The 22027-nt window shown below is 39.4% G+C and overlaps 1 long non-coding RNA gene and 1 pseudogene across 1 annotated transcript in view; one reads left to right on the forward strand and one right to left on the reverse strand.

Moving 5' to 3' along the window:
* The window catches only part of LOC143678814 (uncharacterized), a 461187-nt gene that overhangs the window by 333778 nt on the left and 105382 nt on the right, over positions 1-22027 (reverse strand). The gene's annotated exons all lie outside the window — the stretch shown is intronic.
* LOC143678813 (dnaJ homolog subfamily B member 6 pseudogene) lies at positions 2771-3485 on the forward strand (annotated as a pseudogene).

Below are 22027 nucleotides of genomic sequence, written 5' to 3' on the forward strand. Positions count from 1 at the left end.
TTTATTTTGGTAAGATGTTTGTTCAAATATTTCACCCATTTTTAAATGGGGGTATTGTCTTCTTACTACTAAGTTGTTAGAGTTCTTCATTTTATTGTTTATTTTTCTCATATCCTACTAAATGGATGATATCTTGACTGGAAGTAGAATTATTGGTAGCCGTCCCTTTTCCTTTTGTACTACTTTTATTGTGCTATTTTCCTTTTGTTCAATTTAGAAAACACCTAACCTCTTCTGGATTTGAGTTGCAGTTGTCAAGTCCAACACCTGTGTTATTTGTTTCATATGAGTAATTTGTTTTCTTCTTTTTAGAAGATTGTCAGAAGTCCAAGAATTTTACCAGAATATATTACGGGAAAGGTGTTTACCTGTCTTCTCAGTCCTAAGTGGAACTTTGTGAACTGTTTTCAGTTTTACAAAGGTGGGAAGACAAATTTTACAAAGTGAAAGGAAGACTTACAAATTAGAAATCATTTCTAATTTACCTTTTGAAATACCTAACGTTTTATTGTTAAATCCTCTGGGTATGTACTCCAAGTCTCTTAACTTTTCTTTCATAAATTCTAACTTATTGAATTCTGTTTTGTTTGAGATGTTTCTTTGACCTGATCTTCCAGGCCATATATTTGAATTGCATCAATAACTATTCCTTCCTTAAATTCATCTACTGAATTTCAAAATGCAAAACGGATGTTTCAGGCTCTAGAAACAGAAATGTCTATCCCTTATGGGCCAGTAGTGCAACAGCCAGAACTTCTCTGCTGGTCTTCTCAGTTCCAAAAGCTGGTGCTCTTTAAACTTACACATGGGGCCTCCTGTGCAGCCCTTATCAGCAGGAACTGGGGAGCCTAGCAGCCTCCTAACACCACTTGCTTGTGTTTGCCCTGCTCTTTCTCCTCTGGGTTTACTCTATAGCTCTATCTAGGAGGGTGCTCAGAATAAAGTCACATTTGAGATGCAAAGTGCACTGCAGTACATAATGGGTATTTAGCAACTTACCAGATGTCTCACTTCCACTGAGAAAGTCCAGACTCTTCCGTCTGGCGTTAAAGGTCTCTCTTCTCTTACTTTTCTAATATTAGCACTCTACTCCCTTCCTTCCTTGTATCTAGCAAATCTATTTTTTTTCCTGTCCTTGGCACCAAAAAGTCTGTGCATTTCTCACAGAATTACACTTCTCTTCCTTTTATTAAAAATCCAATACGTCCGCTAAAGCTCACATCCAATGCCATTTTCGCCACAAATTTGTTCTTAATTCTTCACATAGAAATAATTTCTCATTTAACTCATAGGTGCTTAGCATTTTCTAATAATACCTGTGGAAAGTTGAATTATGTAGCTCTGAAAAAAAAAAAACATGTTCTTAATCTTGATCCATTATACGGATATGAACCGATTGTAAACGGGAATTTCTGAAGATGTTATTTCGGGTTGAGGTGTGGACAACTGAATTAGGCTGGGTTTCGATCCAGAGTGCTGGAGTCCTTTATAATAAGTATAAAGAAATTCAGACATGGACAGAGAAAGCCATGGGAAGACCTGGAAGCTGGAAGTCAATGGAATCTGGAGGAGAAATGCGAAGACACTGCCATAGGTGTTGATGTGATGGAAAAGCCCAGGACACGCAGATTGACAGCAGCCAGCCCCAGCCTGCCACAGTCTTCAGGAAGAAAGCAACATCTTGCTGGTCCCACAATTTTGGACTCCTCCTCTTAGCCTCAAAACCTTGAGCCGGTAAGTTCCTGTTGTTTAAGTGAAACCAGTGTATGGTATTTGTTTTAGCAGCTGGAAACTAAGGCATTACCTAGCACATATAGCACTTAATATATCAGGCACTATTCTAAAACCTTTACATATACTAACTCACCTGTTGCTTATCTAATCTTTTATGTCCATAAGTTTCTTTGGGGTAATTCATGTCTTAATCAAACTTGTGCCTCCTGAATGTCCTAGCATAGTGCCTTGCCCATGCACATTAATAAAGATATTTTTGAAAGAATGAATAACATTAGCAATAATATTAATTGGATTCATACTAACATAGTATGAGAATTAGTTGAGAATTTTGAGGTCCTGTCACATATCTCACCAGAATGTAGCTTGCAAATTTTGATTCTGTTAAGAGAAATTAATCCAGCTGCCATATTTTAACTATAAGCTTTCACTTTCTGATTATCAGAAACCAAAGGCACCCTACTCCAGTGATTTCCAACACAGAGTTGCTTCCAACCTCTTGCTAACCTTATTGGGCAAAATTGTTTGATTACATTAAATTATCTCACAATCCCCATGTTCAGGGTTATGAAATGGTATCAGTACAGATTAGAATTTTCATATGGTATCTTTATGTCAATATCTTAGTGATTAAAACCCCAGAAACCTTTGCTGGTTTTGGACTACCATGTCAGACTGTAAAGAAAACAAAAGTTAATTGCAACATTTGGACAATGGAGCCAATTCTTTTCATTTACCAAGCCATTACTGGTAGAACATAAATCTCTCTCTCTTTCTCAATCTCTCTCTCTCTTAAGTAGAAAGACCTGGATGGTCTGGCTTGGTAGGAATTTATGGTTAAAATTATTTTGGAATATAAAATTATCCTAACCAAAATTATCCTTTGAGAAAGCACTAGGAATCGCTGCCACCATCTCCACCAGCCCCAGCCGTGACAGAGCTGAGAGGAAACCATGAACCCCACTGCCCAGCCTCTCCTCCTTCCTGCCACTGGCTGCCAACCCCCTCAGGACCTGTTCCAACGACCTGTTAAAACATGGTGGGTTACTATGAAGTTCTAGATGTGTAGAGACATGTCTTACCAGAGGATATTAAAAAAGCATATCATAAATTGGCACTCAGGTGGCACCCTGATAAAAATCTTGAGAATAAAAAAGCAGAGAGAAAATTCAAATAAGTATCTGAGGCATGTGAGGTGTTAGCAGATGTTAAAAAATGGGACATCTATGACAAATATGTCAAAGAAGGATTAAATGGTGGCGGTGGAGGTGGAAGTCATTTTGACAGTCCATTTGAGTTTGGCTTTACATTCTGTAATCCAGATGATGTCTTCAGGGAATTTTTGGTGGAAGGGACCCATTTTCATTTGACTTCTTTAACCCATTTGAGGAGTTTTTTGGAAATCGAAGAGGCCTCTGTGGAACCATAAACAAGGGCACAGGATCTTTTTTCTCAGCCTTCAGTGGGTTTCCATCTTTTGGAGGTGGATATTCTTTTGAAAAGGATTTACTTCATTTGGTTCACTGAGGCTTGGGGACTTTACTTCATTTTCTTCAACTTCCTTTGATGGTGGTAGGACGGGTAGCTTCAAATCTTTATCAACTTCTGCCAAAATGGTTAATGGCAGAAAAATCACTCCAAAAAGGATTACTGAGAATGGTCAAGAAAGAGTAGAGGTTGAAGAAGATGGTCAGTTAAAGTCTTTAACAATAAATGGTAAAGAGCAGCTGCTATGTTTGGATAACAAATGATTCAATGTGTGCATTCAACAGAAGTGTTAAACTATAACAAGCACCATTTCAGGATTAACTGGAACATTACTTGAGGATTTCAAACAAACTCTACTTTCAGTGTAACTGTACCTAATCTAAAGTATTTATATGCAGTTCATCCAAGCACCCATTTGTCATAGACTTCTTTTCTTGCATGGGCAGGCCCTGGGAATCGAACCTGGGTCTCCGGAATGGCAGGTGAGAATTCGGCCACTGGGCCACCTTTGCATCGTGCTGTATTAGACTTTTGAGTTTATCCTTGGGGCCATGTTAATAGGAGTGTATTTTCCTTTTTGTCTTTAAAAATTGCGTAAATTTCTGTATGCACTTCACTTTTTTTTATTAAACTTAATCCAAGGTGAACCATGATTCTTTAGTAGTGGTAGGACAAAATTGTACACTAACACCAGCATGGATTTTGCTTTTTCTATTTTGTTTGAAATATGAGCCAAGTAGTTTGTCTGCTGTGAAGTTAACATAGCCAATATGAATTTTCTACAAAAATAATTCCATTTTTTTCTCAGTATTTAGTAGTGAAAAAAATTAGTACATTAATGGTGATACATTTCTGGTTTAATATAAATTAAAGATGTTTTCTAGACAAGCATAAATGCTGGCAACTTAGTAAGTTTTGAGAATTGTTTAAATATGTAATGTTAAGCTTAGGTTTATAAAAAGTAAAGCTGGTAAACAATCTTTGTCCTTTGCTTAAAAAAGAAAGGAAAATAAATGCTACTGTGTTTGGTGCATTTTTTTCATGAATGGGATTTATAGACTTCTTGTGTCTGTGTATGATTTTTGTGCCTGGGATGTCCAGTGTTGTAACTTCATTAGCATTTTATTCTATTCATTATAGGTGAATGCAGAACTGAATTTATATGTAGACGTTTTTCTTCAATATATTTGGAGAGTGTGCCGGTTTGAAAGTATGTACCTGAGAAAAGCCGTGTTTTGATCCTGATCCAATCTTGTGGGAGCAACTCTTTCTTTTCATTCTGATTCAGTACTGTAGGTTGGAAACTAGATTATCTCTATGGAGATGTGACACACCCAATTGCGGGTAGGAGCTTTTATTAGATGGAGACGTGACCCCACCCATTCCAGGTGGGTCTCAATGAGTTTACAGGAATCTTTTAAAAGAGGAAACATTTTGGACAGAGTCAGAAATAACAGAAGCCTCAGAGCTGACAGAAACTTCAAGGCAGAGTTGATACAGATGCGTACGCGTGGAGAACAGAGACATGGATGTCTGGAGATGCTTGGAGCCCAGTAGATGTTGCCATGCAATGTTAAGCAAGCCAGAACCTGGAGAGAGCCAAGGGAAGCCAAGAGATGACAGCCAGCCCTGGAGAAATTCCTCCACAGAAACAGAGACTGAAAGCAACGGAGCCCAGGAGCAAGGGACCTGCAGATGCCAGCCATGTGATGACCCCATTGACAGAGGTGTTCCTGTCCCATCAGCCTTTCTTGAGTGAAGGTAACCTCTTGTTAGTGCCTTAATTTGGACACTTTCACTAAAAAAAGTGAAATTTTACACTTTTAGAACTGTAATTTATTAAATTGCCCTTTTAAAACCGTTACAGTCCTGGTATGTCACATTCCGGCAGCTTGCAAACTAGAACAGAGAGTATATGAAAGATTTGACTATTTACGTCAAGTAATTTAGCTATTTATTGAATATGTAATTATGGTAACATTTGTGCAGGAGAAGGAAGGAACAGTTATACAAATTTTCATTTTATTTTATTTATTTTTATTTTCTTACACAGGCAGGCACCGGGAATCGAACCCGGGTCCTCTGGTATGGCAGGCAAGCGTTCTTGCCTGCTGAGCCACCATGGCCTGCCCAACAAATTTTCATTTTAATAGTATGCTTTAGTTTTTAGTATATATTAATTGATGCAAGCTCATTCAAGGCAGGATGCATGGGAAATTTTATGGATGGATTTAGATATAGACCAAAATAAAGGTATTTTTTGTGTTAAAAAAATTATCCCTGGGAAATCCAGTGATTTGTTGGTAGTTTATTCTCACATCAATTCCACAAACACTTACTGAGTACCTGCTTTGAGTCAGTCACAGTGGTTGCAGCTTGGTTTAACGTGTGTGCTCATCCCTGGGTCCAGTTCCTTAATTTGAACTAGTAAGGATGTTGGTATAATTTTGACTCTTATCATTAGACTTCATAATTCTTTCCATTTTGTCATTCTTAAAATTTATATGACATCTAGTGAATGATTGATCTTCTAGAGGACCCTATGGTCACTCACATTTCCTTATCACCAGCACATAGGGGGCAATCCACAAATTTATGGCTGCCAATAAAGGTTGTTACCAAAAGTACAGTTTCTTTTTTTTTCTGCGTGCTAATTTCTAATAACTCTCGTGCATGAGAGCAATTACTGACAAAAGTCAGCCTCTGTTAATAGAGTTTATCACACTTCATCATATATCCTTTGTCGTTGGAAGCATTTTGACAAGCCCAGGGTTAATTAAAACCAAGAAGACAATAAAATACACCTAATCAAACATTACAGGTACAGAAATCAATTAGCAGATTTATGGCACTTCGGAGGTTTCCATAATGTATAAAATTCAAAGAAACTGTCGTTTCCATCTCCTCAAGACAGTGTAATTAAATTTATAATTGAAACTATTTTTCAGTAGGTAATGTACAATCCACTAAAGTTTCATTTGCATTAAAGCAGGGTCTACAGAGGTTGAACGAGCCTAAGAAATTAAAAAGATCATTAAGTCATTTCCATTATTGTTATTTTGCAACCTCAAATTTGAAGAAAAGTTAAATTGTATAATAATGTGTGTGGGGGGGGAAGTGGTGCTTTGCATAATAAAGGGAATGAGTGATGTCTTCTTATGTATCAAGGAGCTTTGGCTTTACACAGTGCGAAAAAAAAAATCACCAAAGGAGACTGGACATTTCAGATAAGTCACCAGCTTTGTCAGCATTGTTAAATAATTTATCTGACTTATTTGTTTTTCTCTAACTTGACTAGTTCTTTTTACTGGGTTGATTGCAATGATCTATTGCTTTTGTATTATGTAGATGTGGCCTTAAATAAGTCATGTCCTTTTGCAGTTTTATTCCTCACCTAGCTAAGGGAAATGTGATGCGGAGCAGCACGCCTGGAGCACGTGTCCCAGTGGGGAACGGGCAGGAGAATCAGACCAATGATGTGTGTTTGTTGAGTGTCTGCAAGCCTGTGTCCACACCACTTGCAGGCTGGCTGAATGATGGAACCCTATTCGAGCCATTTGTGTGCCACTGCTTCATAGTTTTTGAGTGATTAACAGAGTATTAAACATTGACATAATCATATTTTTTACCTTTCACCCCGAATAGTCCTATTTTGAAATTTCGGTGACATTGACATCTACCTTTAGAAGTTGTTTTGTTGCTTGGAACTTATTTTTTTCCGTAAACTGAGTTATTGATGACTTGGAATAAAATAACTTCTTTATTCTTCTGAACTTAAAAACAAATCAGACCCATTATTAGAGTTTTACTTTTAAACTGTGAACTAAACCAAAATTTCCTTTCATAAAATGATTGCCACAGAACAAACTGCAGGGGCAAAATTAGATTTTAGAAGTTCCATTTGGTTTGTGGGGCTGACACTGAGGTTGTGTTTGGACAATGACCGTAAAAGTCAGATAATTTGAATGAATTCTTGGGGAAAAAAAAATATCAGCCAAAGCACTGTTTGAGCTCACATAGATGATAGCTGATTACGTTTTGTCTTTAAAAATTAAGATATGCTGATTACAAAGTAAAAGAAATGAAAGTTTCAAATGAGGATAAACCAATTTGTAGTCAAGCAAAAGCAGATCTAACGAAGTTTGCATAAACTGGACCTTATGCTTGCCTAATGCTACCTATTTTCGGGGGGGGGGTGGTCATTGTTTTCAACAACTTCATTTGAGTGTTAAGGAGCATTAAATGGAGGTGAACAAGTCAGGCAATAAGTGGAATGCAGCCGGTGGCTGATTTACATTGCAGCGCATGCCTAGTTTAAAGAATGCGCTGTCATCTGGGCTTGCTCTGTGGTTGGTCAGTGGAAGAACGCATCAGGAATAAACTAAGATCAAAATTAGACTTGAACTATCTTTGTTACTTTTCTATGTCTCTCTCTTCTCTCAATTCTTCACTGGCTTTTTTCTTCCTTCTTCCCCTCTTTAACTCTGACTATATATTTAAAAGATTTGAGACTTAGTTCTCAAATCTTGCTCATATTTTGTAAAACTCTCTCCATCTGCAATGTTTTCTATTCTATGGCATCAACAAACATCATTTTGTAAATAACAAATTTCTATTTTTTCTTTGGTCCTTTCTCTTAAACTTTGGTTCTGCTGTATCACCAGTTGCTTACTAGATTTTCTACTCAGCTTTGGTCCTCTATAGAAGAGGTTTTAGTTTGCAGGCTGCTGGAATGCGATATACCAGAAATGGAATGGCTTTTAAAAATGGGAATTTATTAAGTTGCAAGTTTACAATTCTAAGACTGTGAAAATGTCCAAATTAAGACAAGACTATGAAAATGTCCATGCTGAGGCATCCAGGGAAAGTTACACTGGTTCAAGAAGGCTGTTGACGTTCAGGGTTTCTGTGCTGGCTTGAAAGGATGTATGTCCCCTAGAAAAGCCATGTTTTAATCAAAATCCCATTTTGTAAAAGCAGAATAATCCCTGCTCAATACTGTATGCAATTAGATCATCTCCCTGGAGATGTAACCAAATCAAGAGTGGCTGTTAAACTGGATTCGGTGATGACATGTCTCCACCCATTTGGGTGAGTCTTGATTAGTTTCTCAAGTCCTAAAGAAGAGGAAACATTTTGGAGAAAGAGAGATTCGAAGAGAGCAGAGAATGCTGCAGCATCATGAAGCAGAGAGTCCACGAGCTAGTGACTTTTGAAGATGCAGAAGGAAAACGCCTCCCAGGGAGCTTCGTGAAACAGGAAGCCGGGAGAGAAAGCTAGCAGATGACTTCTTGCTTGCCATGTGCCCTTCCAGATGAGAGAGGAGGCCTGACCATGTTCACCATGTGCCTTCTCACTTGAGAGAGAAACCCTGAACTTCATCGGCCTTCTTGAACCAAGGTATCTTTCCCTGGATGCCTCTGATTGGACATTTCTATAGACTTGTTTTAATTAGGACATTTTCTCAGCCTTAGAACTGTACACTAGCAACTTATTAAATCCCCCTTTTTAAAAGCCTTTCTGTTTCTGGTATATTGCATTCCAGCAGCTAGCAAGCTAGAACAGTTTCTCTCTCAGCTGGGAAGGCACATGGCAAGATCTGCGAGCTTTGTCTTCAATGGCTCTGTCTGTTCTGTTGGCTCTTTTGGTTCTGGTGGCTCTCGGGATTCTGAGCTTTTTCCAAAATGCCTCCCTCTTAAAGGGCTCCAATAAGCAACCCTACCTTGAACGAATGGAGACACATCTCCATGGAAACCATCTAATCAAATGTTACCACCAACAATTGGGTGGGTCACACCTCTATGGGAACAATCAAAAAGATTGTTAAGCAATACTGAATGAGGATTAAAGGATGTGGCTTTTCTGGGGTACATCATAACTTCTAACCGGCACAGAAGCCCAAAATGAGCATCCCCATCCCAAACTCACTACTTCTATTAGTGGTACCTCCATTTTTTAAGCCAATAGTTAGGTAGGCTTATTTTTAAAATAAATGGACAAAAACATGTAAAATGGCCCAACATAAATAAAGTTAGGTTTTTCTTTACGTAACGGCACAGGGTGGGTGAACAAGTCTGCAAAGTGGCCCTTCTCCACACTGTCATTTTGGATCTGATAGTTGCCTGCAACCCAGCCAGGTAGAAGGGGAAAAGAAAACGGAGGATTGCACGTGGGAGGCTGTATGGGCCAGACCTAGAAATGAATAATTTATGCTCTCTCTAATGGCTAGATCTCAGTATCGTGACTACACCTATCTGCCAGGGAAGCTGAAAAATGTAGTTTCCCTGTTTGTGCAGGAAAGACAAAGGAAAATGGATTTGCTATGTAGCCATCAGTCTTTGCTGCAGCCTCCTAAATTTAAAACTGTAGGTTTCAATTCTGTTCTATTTTCCATGTCAGGTATGATGGTTATGTTCTGGGGTCAACCTGGCCAAATGAGTAAGCCCAGTTGTCTGGCATATGCTGCAAGGCTATTTCATGGCCGGTCGATTAAATCGTCAGCTAGTTGATCGCATCTGTAGCTGATTACATCTAAGATCAACTGAGGCATACCTCCCACACCAATCCCATCAGGTGAAGGCTCTTAAGGAAAAAGAGAGCCTCTCTCACTGCTTCTGCAGCCAGTGAGCCTCTCCTGTGGAATTCATCCAGACCCTTCATCGGAGCCGCCAACTGTACAGCCTGTCCTATGGATTTTGGACTCTTTTATTCCCATAGTTGTGTGAGACAGCTTTATAAATCTCATATTTACAGATCTCTCCTGTGGGTTCTGTTTCTCTAGAGAACGCTGACTAACACATCAGGTCACAGACCAAATCTTGCTGAATTCTCATTCAAATGATCACTTATTGCTTCCCCTTGACTACTCCTAACACTACCACGATGTCTAAACCCTCATCACCTCACATTTGGGTTAATACATTAACATTCTAGATGATTTTCACAACTATAATCTCTTCTCCCTCCATTCCATCCTACAAATCCATTTCACACTAATTTAGCTTAGTTATGGCTTTCATTGTGTTATGTCACAGCTCTAACAGATTGAGTCTAATCTTGATCTCTCATGCTTCATTTTTAGGAATTATATCATTTAGAATCTTTTCTTCTTACATCACCTAATCTTGATTTTTCTTCTGTAAGTTTCTACAATATATACAAACTACCCCATTAAAATTAGATGTAAATATTAAGTGTTCTGTCCTGGTTTTTAAATATTATTTCACATGTTTCAGAGCTGTGTTTTCTATAGTATTGCAAGCTTCTTGAGAAAAAAGATGATACACGGTATTTCTTTTGTTTCATCTCCCATCTAGTCTAGTACATATGAGGTTGGTGTTCAATAAATACATGTTGATGAATAGGCTAGTTCTGAAAGCAATTAGTCATTATACTGATTTTATGAAATTTTACTCCCTAAAGGTGTCAGCTAGATTGGCAAATCATTGTTACAAACCGCCATTTATTTGTGAAAATCTATGCTTAATTATAATGGGTGCCAAAGACTCTCAGCATAGCCAGATACAAACTAGAGACAGATAAAAGCCTGGGGAAATTAATTTCAATTAGTTCGCCCTTTCATTAATCCAACCAATGGCTTTTTAAAACTTATCCCTGACTTGAAGAGACCCCTGGACTGGACAGGGAGCTAGGAAATATCCACATTGTGATAGGCAAAATCCTAAGATGACCTCTAAGATTCTTGCCTCTTAGTATACATGCTTTGTATAATCACACCGTCCTTGAATGTGGGTGGTATCTCCAAATAAGAATGTTATATGGCAAAAAGAATTTTACATCCCTCAATAGTTGATTTTCAGTTAATTAAACAGGAGATTATCCTGGGTGGGCCTGACTCAATTAAGTGATCCCTTAAAGGAGAACCAGAAGCCATTCTCCTGCTGGCCTGGAAAAAAGCAAAAGCCAGTTGAGAACTGCTTATGGAGGGGTTCACACATGGTGGCCTCTAAGGACTGAGAATTTCCCGGCTCACAGTCAGGAAGAAAGTAAAGAACTTTTAACCTACAACTACAAGGAGTGAAATTCTTTTAAGAATCTGGATGAGCTTTAAAGAGGACCCTAAGGTTCTGACATTCACATAAGAATGCTGAAATCTGGATTTAGGTACTGTGAGACACAAAGTGGAGCAATCCATTATGGATTCCACATGATGCCCAGGTTTCTGGCCCATAGAAACTGAATGATAGTAGGTGTGTGTTGTTTTAAGCCACTAAATTGTGATAATTTGTTATGTAGCAAAATAGAAAGTTGATACATGAATTTCTTGCAATGTGTTATTCAAGTACCATGAAATATGGGTTTAATAATTTTGAGAGTTCTATAAATTTTAATTTTAAGACTTGAGTTTACTCCAGTGTAAGAGCTCATATCAATCAGAAATATTTTTGGACTTGAAAACACTAATGACATTTATTTCCATTTAAGTTAACATCTAACTTGTCTCAAGGAACCATAGGTTTGCATTGTCTAATCTATTTTTTAAAGCTTCTACAGAAGATACCTCTACCCAATTATCAGTATCTTATTAGAGGGCCACCCTTTCTTCACTCTTCCCTAGTCTTGCATGCATATTGTGCTGACTTCGTATTATCTTCTGAGTAGTCCATTGGGTTAAATATTCCAAGAATCTTTGGAAGAGAGCCAAGTAGTCTTTTCGCTCTTTAAGAGAAAAGGGATTTAAAGAATACTGCTGTTTAGCAAAGCCATTGCTCTATTCCAGAACAGGCATGTCTCCAAAGTATATTAACAATGCGAATGATAAAAATAGTCCTGGAGTGAAAAAAGAGAACAGAAAGAAGTCATTTCATCACAAGACACAGCCTTGTGAGGGGGTAAAAGCCCTGAATCAAGGGATGTGGCCTCTGCTGGCTGAGATGCCTTGGAGAACGCTCTACATTTCAGTTTTCTCATCGGTAAAATGGGAGAAGGAACTAGATTATTTCTGAGTTTCCATCCAATTTTGAAATCAGTGATTCACCCACCCAATAAGAAAATGGAAAGAAATGAGGGATCATAGTAGAAAAGATTGGCTTCTTAATGTCTGGGCAATAAGGATATTTGCAAACGCGTCCTCTGAAGACACTAGTCTGTCTTCAGCACCTCAGCAGCTCTATGACATCCCGTATTTGTCAAGGTTCTTTTGGGAAACAGAACAGACAGGCAGTATATATGTGTATATGTATAATGTAAATATTATAAGATATATTATAGGAATTGGCTCATTTGACTGTGGCGATGGTCAAGTCCAAGGTTTATGATGAATTCCCCAGGAGAAACTAGCTGGCTGAAGTGGAGATGGAAATTCTTCTTTCTGACTGCTGAAATCATCAGTTCTCCCTTTAAGACCTTCAGCTGATTGGATGAGACTTTTCTCTTGGCTGAAGGCAATCTCCTTAGTTTATTGTAGATGTAAACAGCCACAGATGTAGTCAACTGACTAATGATTTAAAGTCATGAAGTATCTTCCCAGTAACAACCAGGCCAGGGCTTGTTTGACCAAACATGAACTTAATCATTGTTAAGTTCTCATTGTTTAAACCGATGCAACATCTCCCTGCCCCCTTTCTCCAACCTTTTCAATTATTGCATTCATTATTCCTTTAGGTACTCTCTGTTCTTCCTCCAAGTTGACCTCTCCCATAAATATAGATTTTGTAGTACTTGTATTGTCCTACCTTCCATTTTTGCATGATGGATACCAATGATCTCTTAGGTCTTAACTCAAAAACTACTTTGTTTATGAAGTTTCTCCTCATTCTTCTCTCCACTCAGATGTGGCTCAGTTTTGTATTTTTGGACACTTCATTAAACTATCTACCTTTCTTTGAGCACAAATATTCTACCTTATGTGTTAACTGTATTGTACTCAATACTCATGCTGAAAGCATGTTGTAAGAGGTTGAACTGAGTGCTTCATGAATCCAGTCCATAACCTAAAAGATAACGTGATTAGCTTGCCTAATATAAAGCCTGGTGGTTGACCATAAGGAACAAAAGATCATGTGAAAGTCACACATCAAATTATGGATTCAAACTCCTATTTCCTGACTGGTAGTTTAGTAGATGTTTGTCCTGCTCCTCTCCAAAATACTACTATACTGCTTTAGAGCCCATCCCCGAGAAATTTGTCCAGGGCTGCTATGAACCCCAACGCAAAAGTATCAATGAATGAAGGAAACACTGATTTGTTTCTTCACAAATTGTATGCCCAGATGTTACATTCAGACTTACAAAAACTCAATAACATTTTATTCCTTTTCAGGCCATGGCTGATTTGCAGCACTTTTCCATTTAGAATTTCCAAGCTGAATACTTTTATATTTTAACTTTTCTGTTTCCCTACTCTTTCAACTTGGAGCTGGAATTGAGCTGAAGAAAGTAGCAATAAAAGTTGTAGACAACAGCAGAGAAGTTGCAAACATTACAAACCGAAGGTCGGGAAAAGGAAATACTCAAGTAAAGAAGAAAATAAGTAGAGTTAGAATAAAGAAGGAAACCTTGGTCAAAACTACTGAGGACTAAGCTGGAAGCAATACTAAATTCATGATGCCTTGTTTCATCTTCATGACAGCCTGGGAGAAACAGAGAGAGAAAAATTCGCCCCAAACCCTATTATTATTAAATTATGGAAATGGGATTTGGACTAAAGACTGACTTCAGAATCCATGGGTTTCTTATTGTTTGTTTTATGTTGCCTTACTGTGGGGGATTCTGGAGGGACCCCAAAATGCTCAATGATCAACTAGGGGAATGGCTATAAAAACAGCCATATTGAAGTTAAAACAATATCAGAGTTGGAAGGCATATTGGGCATCACCTAATTTCTACCTTGTGTGTCCAAAGTGTAGAGAAAATCAACCAGGGGCACTTAAAGTACTTAATTTATTTCTGATTATACACTTCTTTGTTTCCATTTTCTTTGGTTTTCATGTGTATCTAAGTGGGCATCTTGGTCAAGAAGAACTGTTTCAAGGACTCTTTTCATTCTCCCTCTCTGAAACTTTTCCCTTCTGAAAACCTTGAGAGGCATATCTACACCAAATGGGCCCTTGAGGTCAGGGTTCCCAGACTCAGAGGTGATGGAGATATGTCTTGGCAGAGAATAAGTGATGGAGTCAATCCCAGCCCCTGATTCCTTGGACGATACTCATAACCTCAGTTTCCTAAAGTTTTCATAGTAAACATGCCACAGCCCATCCCAGCATTTCATGGTTGCCTAAAGTTTAACCTACATCTTTTTGACTTGTTGGGGTCAAGTATAAATGGAGAGGAGAGAAAATGGCCATTACTTTATTCACGCAATAACTCTGCTATGCTGTGAAAGAAATATGGAAGTATATACATGGTCTTTGCTTTTGAGAAATTTAGAATATTAATGAGACTAACGTAAAATTAAAGAATGATATGAGAAATTTAAGGCAGTGGAATGAATATGACCTAGTTTCTAAATACAGGGCAGAAAATAGGCACTGAAGATTATTAGCAAGGAAAGAGAGTAGAGGGGGCTGTATCAGAGGCAGAATGGGATGGTTGAATGAAGAATAACTGACCAAGAATCAGAGAGGCATTTGAAGGTTTAATCTCCCCTCCCATAGCATAGGAACCTAGATATTAGAGCAGGCATTTGGGTGGAGAGTTTCTGGAGCCTCAGTGTAACTTGCCTGAAATTTGGTGTCTGAGTGAAACTTGACTTGTGTTTCTGGAGCTTCAGTGGAACTTTGCCTCACTGTATAAAACAGAGGTAAGTGATTAGGCAATGGTGTCCAGAAACAAAGGCAAGGGCAGCAGAAGGTCAGGGCAGTCCACCCAGTTTTACTGAAAACTGCACAGGAGGGGGTGGGGCACGAAGACTGGACTAGGGACAATGATCCATCTCAGAGGCCAAATAGTGCAGTATTTAAGGCAATGTCTGAACTCATGCTGCTTGGCTTTGAAACCTGGCCTGATTTTTCACTCTTTGGGTGACCACAGGGCCATCATTTGACCTTTCTGTTTTACAATTCGCTCACTTTTACAATGCTGATGATTCTAATGATACCCATCTAAGAAGTGGATAGTGCAGCTGAGCTAACATAGGTAAAGTGCTGTGAGTGGTTTCTAGCACATGGTAAGTCATCAAATATGTGAATTATTAGGTATTACTAGTTTAGGTCATGTTTCCATATATAATTAGAACTGCCAATTAAATTTTGAGAATGAGCTTCAAGTCTGATCCTTTTCAATCACTTTGTCCTTAAACACTGCCATGCTTTAGCCCAGTACAGAAAGACAGCTAGAGAAGGAAAGGGAGGAAATAAAGCAAGGGCCTGAAACAAGCTCCCATAGCCCATCTCTGAGAATTTCTCTGGGGACTTAATTTTAAAGAAAGGAAGGTAAAGGACAGTTTGAGGAAAGGGAACCTGTACTTTTAACAATCTTGTAATGGGAAATTTGCTGGCTCTGTAAACACACGTTTGTTTTGGCACTGCCCTCCAGTTTTTCCTGATTTTCCTCATGAACAATAAGAATTTTGTTCTGTCCTCTCCAGCCGAGACTCCAAATGCTCCTTTTATGTTTTTATGAAAGCAAAACTCCTAGGCTACATCCCGTGTAACTCCAGCAATGTGAGCAAGCTTTTGTTTCCAGTATTGGCAGCATTTCCCCCTTCGTTTGTCCCCCTGCCTGTCTCCAGGTCTCAGAGCTGCTCTGTTGTAGGAGATTGCACAGTTAGTGGATTCAAGCCACGGTGTTACTTTTATGAGCCAAATGGAGAAAAAGGAGCCTTTCATCTGTTCCAGCCTTGCAGTCAGGTATTCCCCAGTGGGCTCCTTACAAAGCCTAGGGCCTTGAGCTCTTCCCCTGGAGTCTGCCTTTTGTTCACTTAAAGGACATGCTCCTGGTGATGGGCAGAAGGAAACGGCAGTCAAAACCAGCAGTTCCCTCTGCAACTATCAAAGACTGGTCCAGTGCTCAGTTCATAGAAGTCACTGGATTGACCCAGTCCTCCCTAAAGCCAGCCAGAGTTCTTTATTAGCGAGCTTGAAAAACGCTTCAACCCTAGCACCAGCTGGTACCCAAACCAATTTGGATCGTCAGTGGAGGCCTACTCATTCCAGGCTCTTGGTCTAACATCAGTGTTATTTCCCTTAGTGCCCATCTACACCCAAGAGAACACAGAGATGATCTTGTAGAGATGCTTTTGATGAGAAATACTATTTTCCTCTTCATAAGACCACATCATTACTTCTTTACATCTATAATGATTCATCAAACAAGCTTTTATGGAGTGTCTGTTATGTGCATTAGGCGTTTGAGGGTATATCAAAGTTAAATTCATTTCTGATCAACAAGTATTCATTGAGAATCACCTATGTACATGCTGGAAACTATACTAGATCCTGGGCATATAAAACCCAGGAGGTTCTTGCCCTTGAAGAACTCGCAGTGATAGAGAGATGAAGAGTCTAATTACACAGTGAATCATCCATTCTTGCTTCTCAAAAGAGCATCTAATTCAGGCTCAGTGAGAGCAAGCATTATGGAAATAGCTGTGAGGAATCTTCATGGCCAATCAGTGACTAGAGAGAGTGGAAAGGGTCAATGTATGATTTGAGGGGAATTCTCAATAATGAAAGAAAACAATGAAGCAAAGGGTGTGGCCTGCCAGAAGGCATACGTGAGTCAGGGAACTGCCCCCTAACTGTGTCTCCACTGGACAGAGTGGGTGATCTGAGGAGGGTGGACAAACCTTACCTCTTTCTTCTGTCACTGTTAGGCTGATGAGGGTTCTAGAGGCCAATAACTTCATAGGTTTATGCTTAGAAGATTTTATGAGGCAGAGATTGTTAGTGCTTAATGCATATCTACATTCTCCCCTACGTTTTCTAGCTTCCTTGGGTGGCCTCAGGCTCGGGATTTTGTCAATGGTATGTAGGCTTGGGCCCTAGAAGCATCCCAGGGGTTCCTCAATTCTCGGTTTCCCTTCTTCGATAATTTGAGGACTATTTCCAGATGGTGTCAATACAAAATGGAGGCGAGCTGCCTCATGGGATTGGACTTGAAATATTCATGTTGAGCTGTTGAAATTTTTGGATTGGTTTGTCATCACAGGCAAGTCCAGCTACCCTGACTAACACATGCCTTTATTTTTTGTGTTTATTGTAGATAGTTTGTCTGTCCCATGAGGCAGGAAATTTCACTATATTCCAAGTGATTACTAATACATGGTAGGTATACATAAATATATGGTGAATGAATAAATGAATCATTATATCATCACCAAGGGCAAGTTGGTATGATTTTCTCGCCTTACTTCTCCATACTCAGAAGGCAAAGTATTCTTTAGAACTTTTCCTCCTTAAACGTTAGATGCCTTGCCATCATCTTTTCCTAGAGTAACTTGGATGTTTGAGCCAGGGTTGGGAAAAGAGTGGAAGGTGCTGGAGTGATTGCTCCCTGATCTTTCCCCTGCTAGAGGTCATCCTGGGGCCCATCTTCTCCTGGGGATAATCCTTTGAAAGGCACCAAACAGGTCAACCAAAAGGTCACAGCGGAGTGCTGCTGTATCCGCCTTAACTATTTGGAGACTACAAATTCAGGAAAGGTTTTCAGAAGAATGTCACAGATCTCTACAGTCCACCCAACATTTTCTTTGTTTAATGTATCTACTGAATTGTGTCAAAATCTTTGAGTTTGCAAGTTAAACACTCCTGTCTTGGAATGCATAAGGCTCTGATTTGTACAGAGTGCAAAAATCACCCAGTGAAATCTGGATTCAGGGCACAGGAAAGTACTCCTGCTGAATAATCTCTTTTTTTCTTCCCTTACATGCAAATTTTACCCACTTTTGCCTTCAATTGGAACAAGAAGAGGATTTGCTTGTTTTACAATTCATGGCTAAGTGACACTTTCTAGAACTGCAGGCTTACAAGACCCAAGTTTCCCACCAGGCCTCTGCCCCCTCTATCCTTTCTGCTAAATACTGCTAACCTACACACCTGCTAGGGGATAAGACCCTCAAAAGATCTACTTGGCATCAGTGGCCTACTTTTTTTTGAACTTCAAAATGATAATATAGTAACAGCAACATGAATTTTTGTTTTGTAAAAAAGTGTTTAGGGAGCCTGGGAGCAAGTCTATGATAGAACTGCATCATTCACTAATTAACACATGTCCCAATTTGGGCCCCCATAGAGAATTTGTATATTTAGTCCTGAAATAACTCATTTAACCAAAATTTGATAATTTATTCCAGAACTCATTCAGAGTGACCCCACAGTATTAGAGGGATGTAAAACTGTTTAACACTCATGGATATTTAAGATGTTTTCTTTCTGAAGCACAGAATGAATGCCTCATGATTGGGGGGAAAATGAAAACCATCACATTTGCAAAAGAACCACCAAACAATGCCATACATAGAAAGCTGGCATTGTGGAAAATGCTGGGGATGAGGAGAATAGCTCTGCTGCCACTGATGGGCTGTGGCATATCCTCCTGTGTTTTCTATCATCTTTTCTTTTGTAAAAATGATTGGTTCAACTAAGTGATCTTTGAGGTCTATTTCAGTTCTAACAATCCAAAGTTTTCTAGAAAACCATAATATCTTTGTATAGCAGAGTGGAAGGGGATAGGGAAGATGGGGTCGGGGCTTGACCTAGTGAGTTAGCTTTTAGGTCCCTGGTTAGCCCATATCTGTGGAGTCGCTGTGTATTAAAGGTTCATTTCTCTCCTTTGTCTTTCTCCCATCTTCCCATTTTCATATGGAGGGTGCCTAGTCATATGGCCCTCTTGCATGCTACATTCTTCGTGCTTCCAGTGTCTAGAGGGTGGTAAAATCGCATACCAAGACTTGGGAATTAGAATAAATGAAATAATCAGCTGAAATATAACCTGCTTTGGTCTGAAGCTATACATACCAGGCTGGTTCTGGAAGAAATAAGAAATGGTGCTTGACCCCACCCCCCCACCCCAGAGTTCACAGCATTGATTTTGGGAGCCAAGTCCATTGCTTCAGGGTCAATTTTTCCTCAGGACCTCATGGTGTGGGTGCCTCTGGTTTGGGATAGCATTCAAACATTCCTGAATTTCCTGACACAGAATCATCTTAATTCCACTCAAACCCACCTTGCTTTTCCTTTTTAAGAGTAAGAAAGCAGGTGTAGGTAGCCAGGTTGACTTAATTTCTACCAAGTATGGGTTCTATTTCCAGTGTTTATCTTATCATGCCTTTAAAACCTAAGTAAGGAAGAAAACACAACCAAACCTACCGGCTTGCTTCACTAGGCAGTGAAAAGGCTTCACCCACCAGTATAAATATTGGACATATTTTGGTCCCCAAGGAAGGAAGGACCAAGGAGTACATGGGACTGGCTGGTTCAGCATTAAATTGTTGAAAGCATGGGCATTTGAGGGAGCAGGCAGCACCCTGTTTCAAGGAGGTATATTTCTCTGGCCCAAGAGCATAGCCATTCTCATTTGGATCCACCTACACGGACTAGTTCCACTCTTCCAGCCTCCTTACCCCTATTCTTGCTTCCTCACCCAGTTCCTGCCTAGACAGTGAAATGGCACTTCTGTTTCTCTTCCATCCATCGAGAAGATTTGCAATAGACATCATCTGAGCAGTTGGGAAACTCAGCCAAGTGGCAACACATATGGCAGAATCTGTCCCTGATTTTTGTGCACCGGGGGTTTAAACTTGTTCTGGGGTTCATGCCTGTAGCTTGGCATTCCCCCTCATAGAGCAGATATTTGGCAGGGAGAAACACACAAACTTTTAAATGGTGAACCAAATTCACTCTTTTGATTATATCTTTCAGAATTTTTTTTTTGCTGAAATTTGGCATCATGAATACACAGCAGCAGAGACTGTGCCAAACAGCTCAGCCGGCTGTACACACAGGCGTCAGCAGAAAACCACTTTTCTTTTCTCCTATTTGAGGTGTTATCATCAAGAGCCATGTGCATGCTCTCTGGGCCAGCCAGCCAGCTCCCCAGTGCATCCACAAAGGTAGGAGCAGTTGGGGGTGGACTCTGCCTTGTCCGTGGCCTCCGAGTGGGAAGCTGGGTGTGGGGGCTGGGGTAGGGGTAGAAGAGAGGAAGAAGGGATGCAGTATCATCTATTACACTGATCACTCAGACAGTAATTCTGAGAATTGAGATGCTATGTTTCTAGGCAAAGGGCTACCACCTGAACAATGTACCTGAGATGAACAGTTTCTATAATTTTAGCAAGAATCGTGGATAATATGTTTAAGTCAATTATACTACTCTGGTAAGAAATTCCCACCTGCCTGTGTTCTTCCCTGGAGAAGCTGGAGCCCCACCAATTGGGGCATTGGGGAAAAAGATATATGCAATAGACACAGAGAAATTATTAAAAACATAATGGTATAATTTATGAACGATACCAGTGAAATCACACTATGCCCATACTTAAAACAGTCTATGATTCCCTGATATATAAAGAATGAATTTCCAGTGCCAACACGTTGATCTCCACAGTAGGTCCCCAACTCTTCCTTGTGGTCTTATCTCTTGCCTCAGCACTCTGTATACTCTTCTTTGTCCATGCAAAATTACTTACCGCTCCCCAGAGAAAGCAAGCACTTAAATGCTTTTGGTTTTGCACATGCTTTCCCCTCCACCAAGAATGCTAGATTATTCTTCTCTCTTGGTAAACACCCATTCATCCTTCCCATTGTGGATCCAGCCCTTGGTGATCCCCTAAATAGCAGGGTTAACATCTGCCCTCTTGAGTCCTCCTGCACATTGCATCTCTCTGTTTAACAGCACTTACCACGTCACCTCCTCCTGGGTTTGCTGGTCTCTCTTCTGTTAGGTCAATGCCACAGGAAGCAGTTTTAGAATTCCCAACACTGAGATGAGTACTTGGCACACAGTACTCTGAATGTTTATTGTGTTATTTGAAAAATGTAAGTTTTTTAAAACAGCATTTTTTTATTTTAAACTTTATTTTCAAATACTTTCAAATTTACAGGACTTACAAAAGTAATACAAATCCCATACAGAGAACTCCAGCATATCCCTATCTCCCCCAAAGACCCGTCTCCACCAATTTTAACATTTTGCTACATTTGCCTTTATCATTCTATCTATTCATCAGGTTATCCATCCACCAATCCGTCTATCAATCTGTCTATCTGTCTCAGTGCCTATTAATCAATCCATTTTCTGAACACTTGAGTGTAGGTTGTATAAATCATGTTCCTTGAACACTTAATATTGCCATTTATATTTCCTAAGAACAGGGATATTCACTTACGTACCGACCTTAGGTACAATGATCAAGTTCAAGAAATTTAACAGTTTAATCTAAAGTGTACAACCAATATTACATTTTTTTCATATGTCTCAATAGTGACATTTTGACTTCTTTCCTCCTTTGTTAGTTCCCACCCAGGATCATGTATTGCCTTTTATTGTCATTATCACTTTAGTTGCTCTTTCTTTCTTTTCTTCTTTTTTTTATTGTGGGAACATTTATACAACATAAACTTTCCCATCTTGGCCACTTCCACGCTACCACCCCTTGGGATTAATCATGTTCACTCTGTTGTTGGACCCTTACCACCTTCCATTACTGAAACTTTTCCATCTCCCCAAATATGCAATACCCATTTTGCATCAACACCCAATTCTCTCTGTCCCTGCCCCCAGCAACCTATACTCTAATTTCTAATTCATTGAGCTTGCATACTCTCTACTATTTTATTTGTAGTTACCATGGGGCTTAAATTTAACATCCTAATAATATTGTTTGTTTTGATACCAACTCAACTTT

Source organism: Tamandua tetradactyla, chromosome 4, assembly GCF_023851605.1.
Source record: "Tamandua tetradactyla isolate mTamTet1 chromosome 4, mTamTet1.pri, whole genome shotgun sequence".
Classification (NCBI taxonomy): Eukaryota; Metazoa; Chordata; class Mammalia; order Pilosa; family Myrmecophagidae; genus Tamandua; species Tamandua tetradactyla.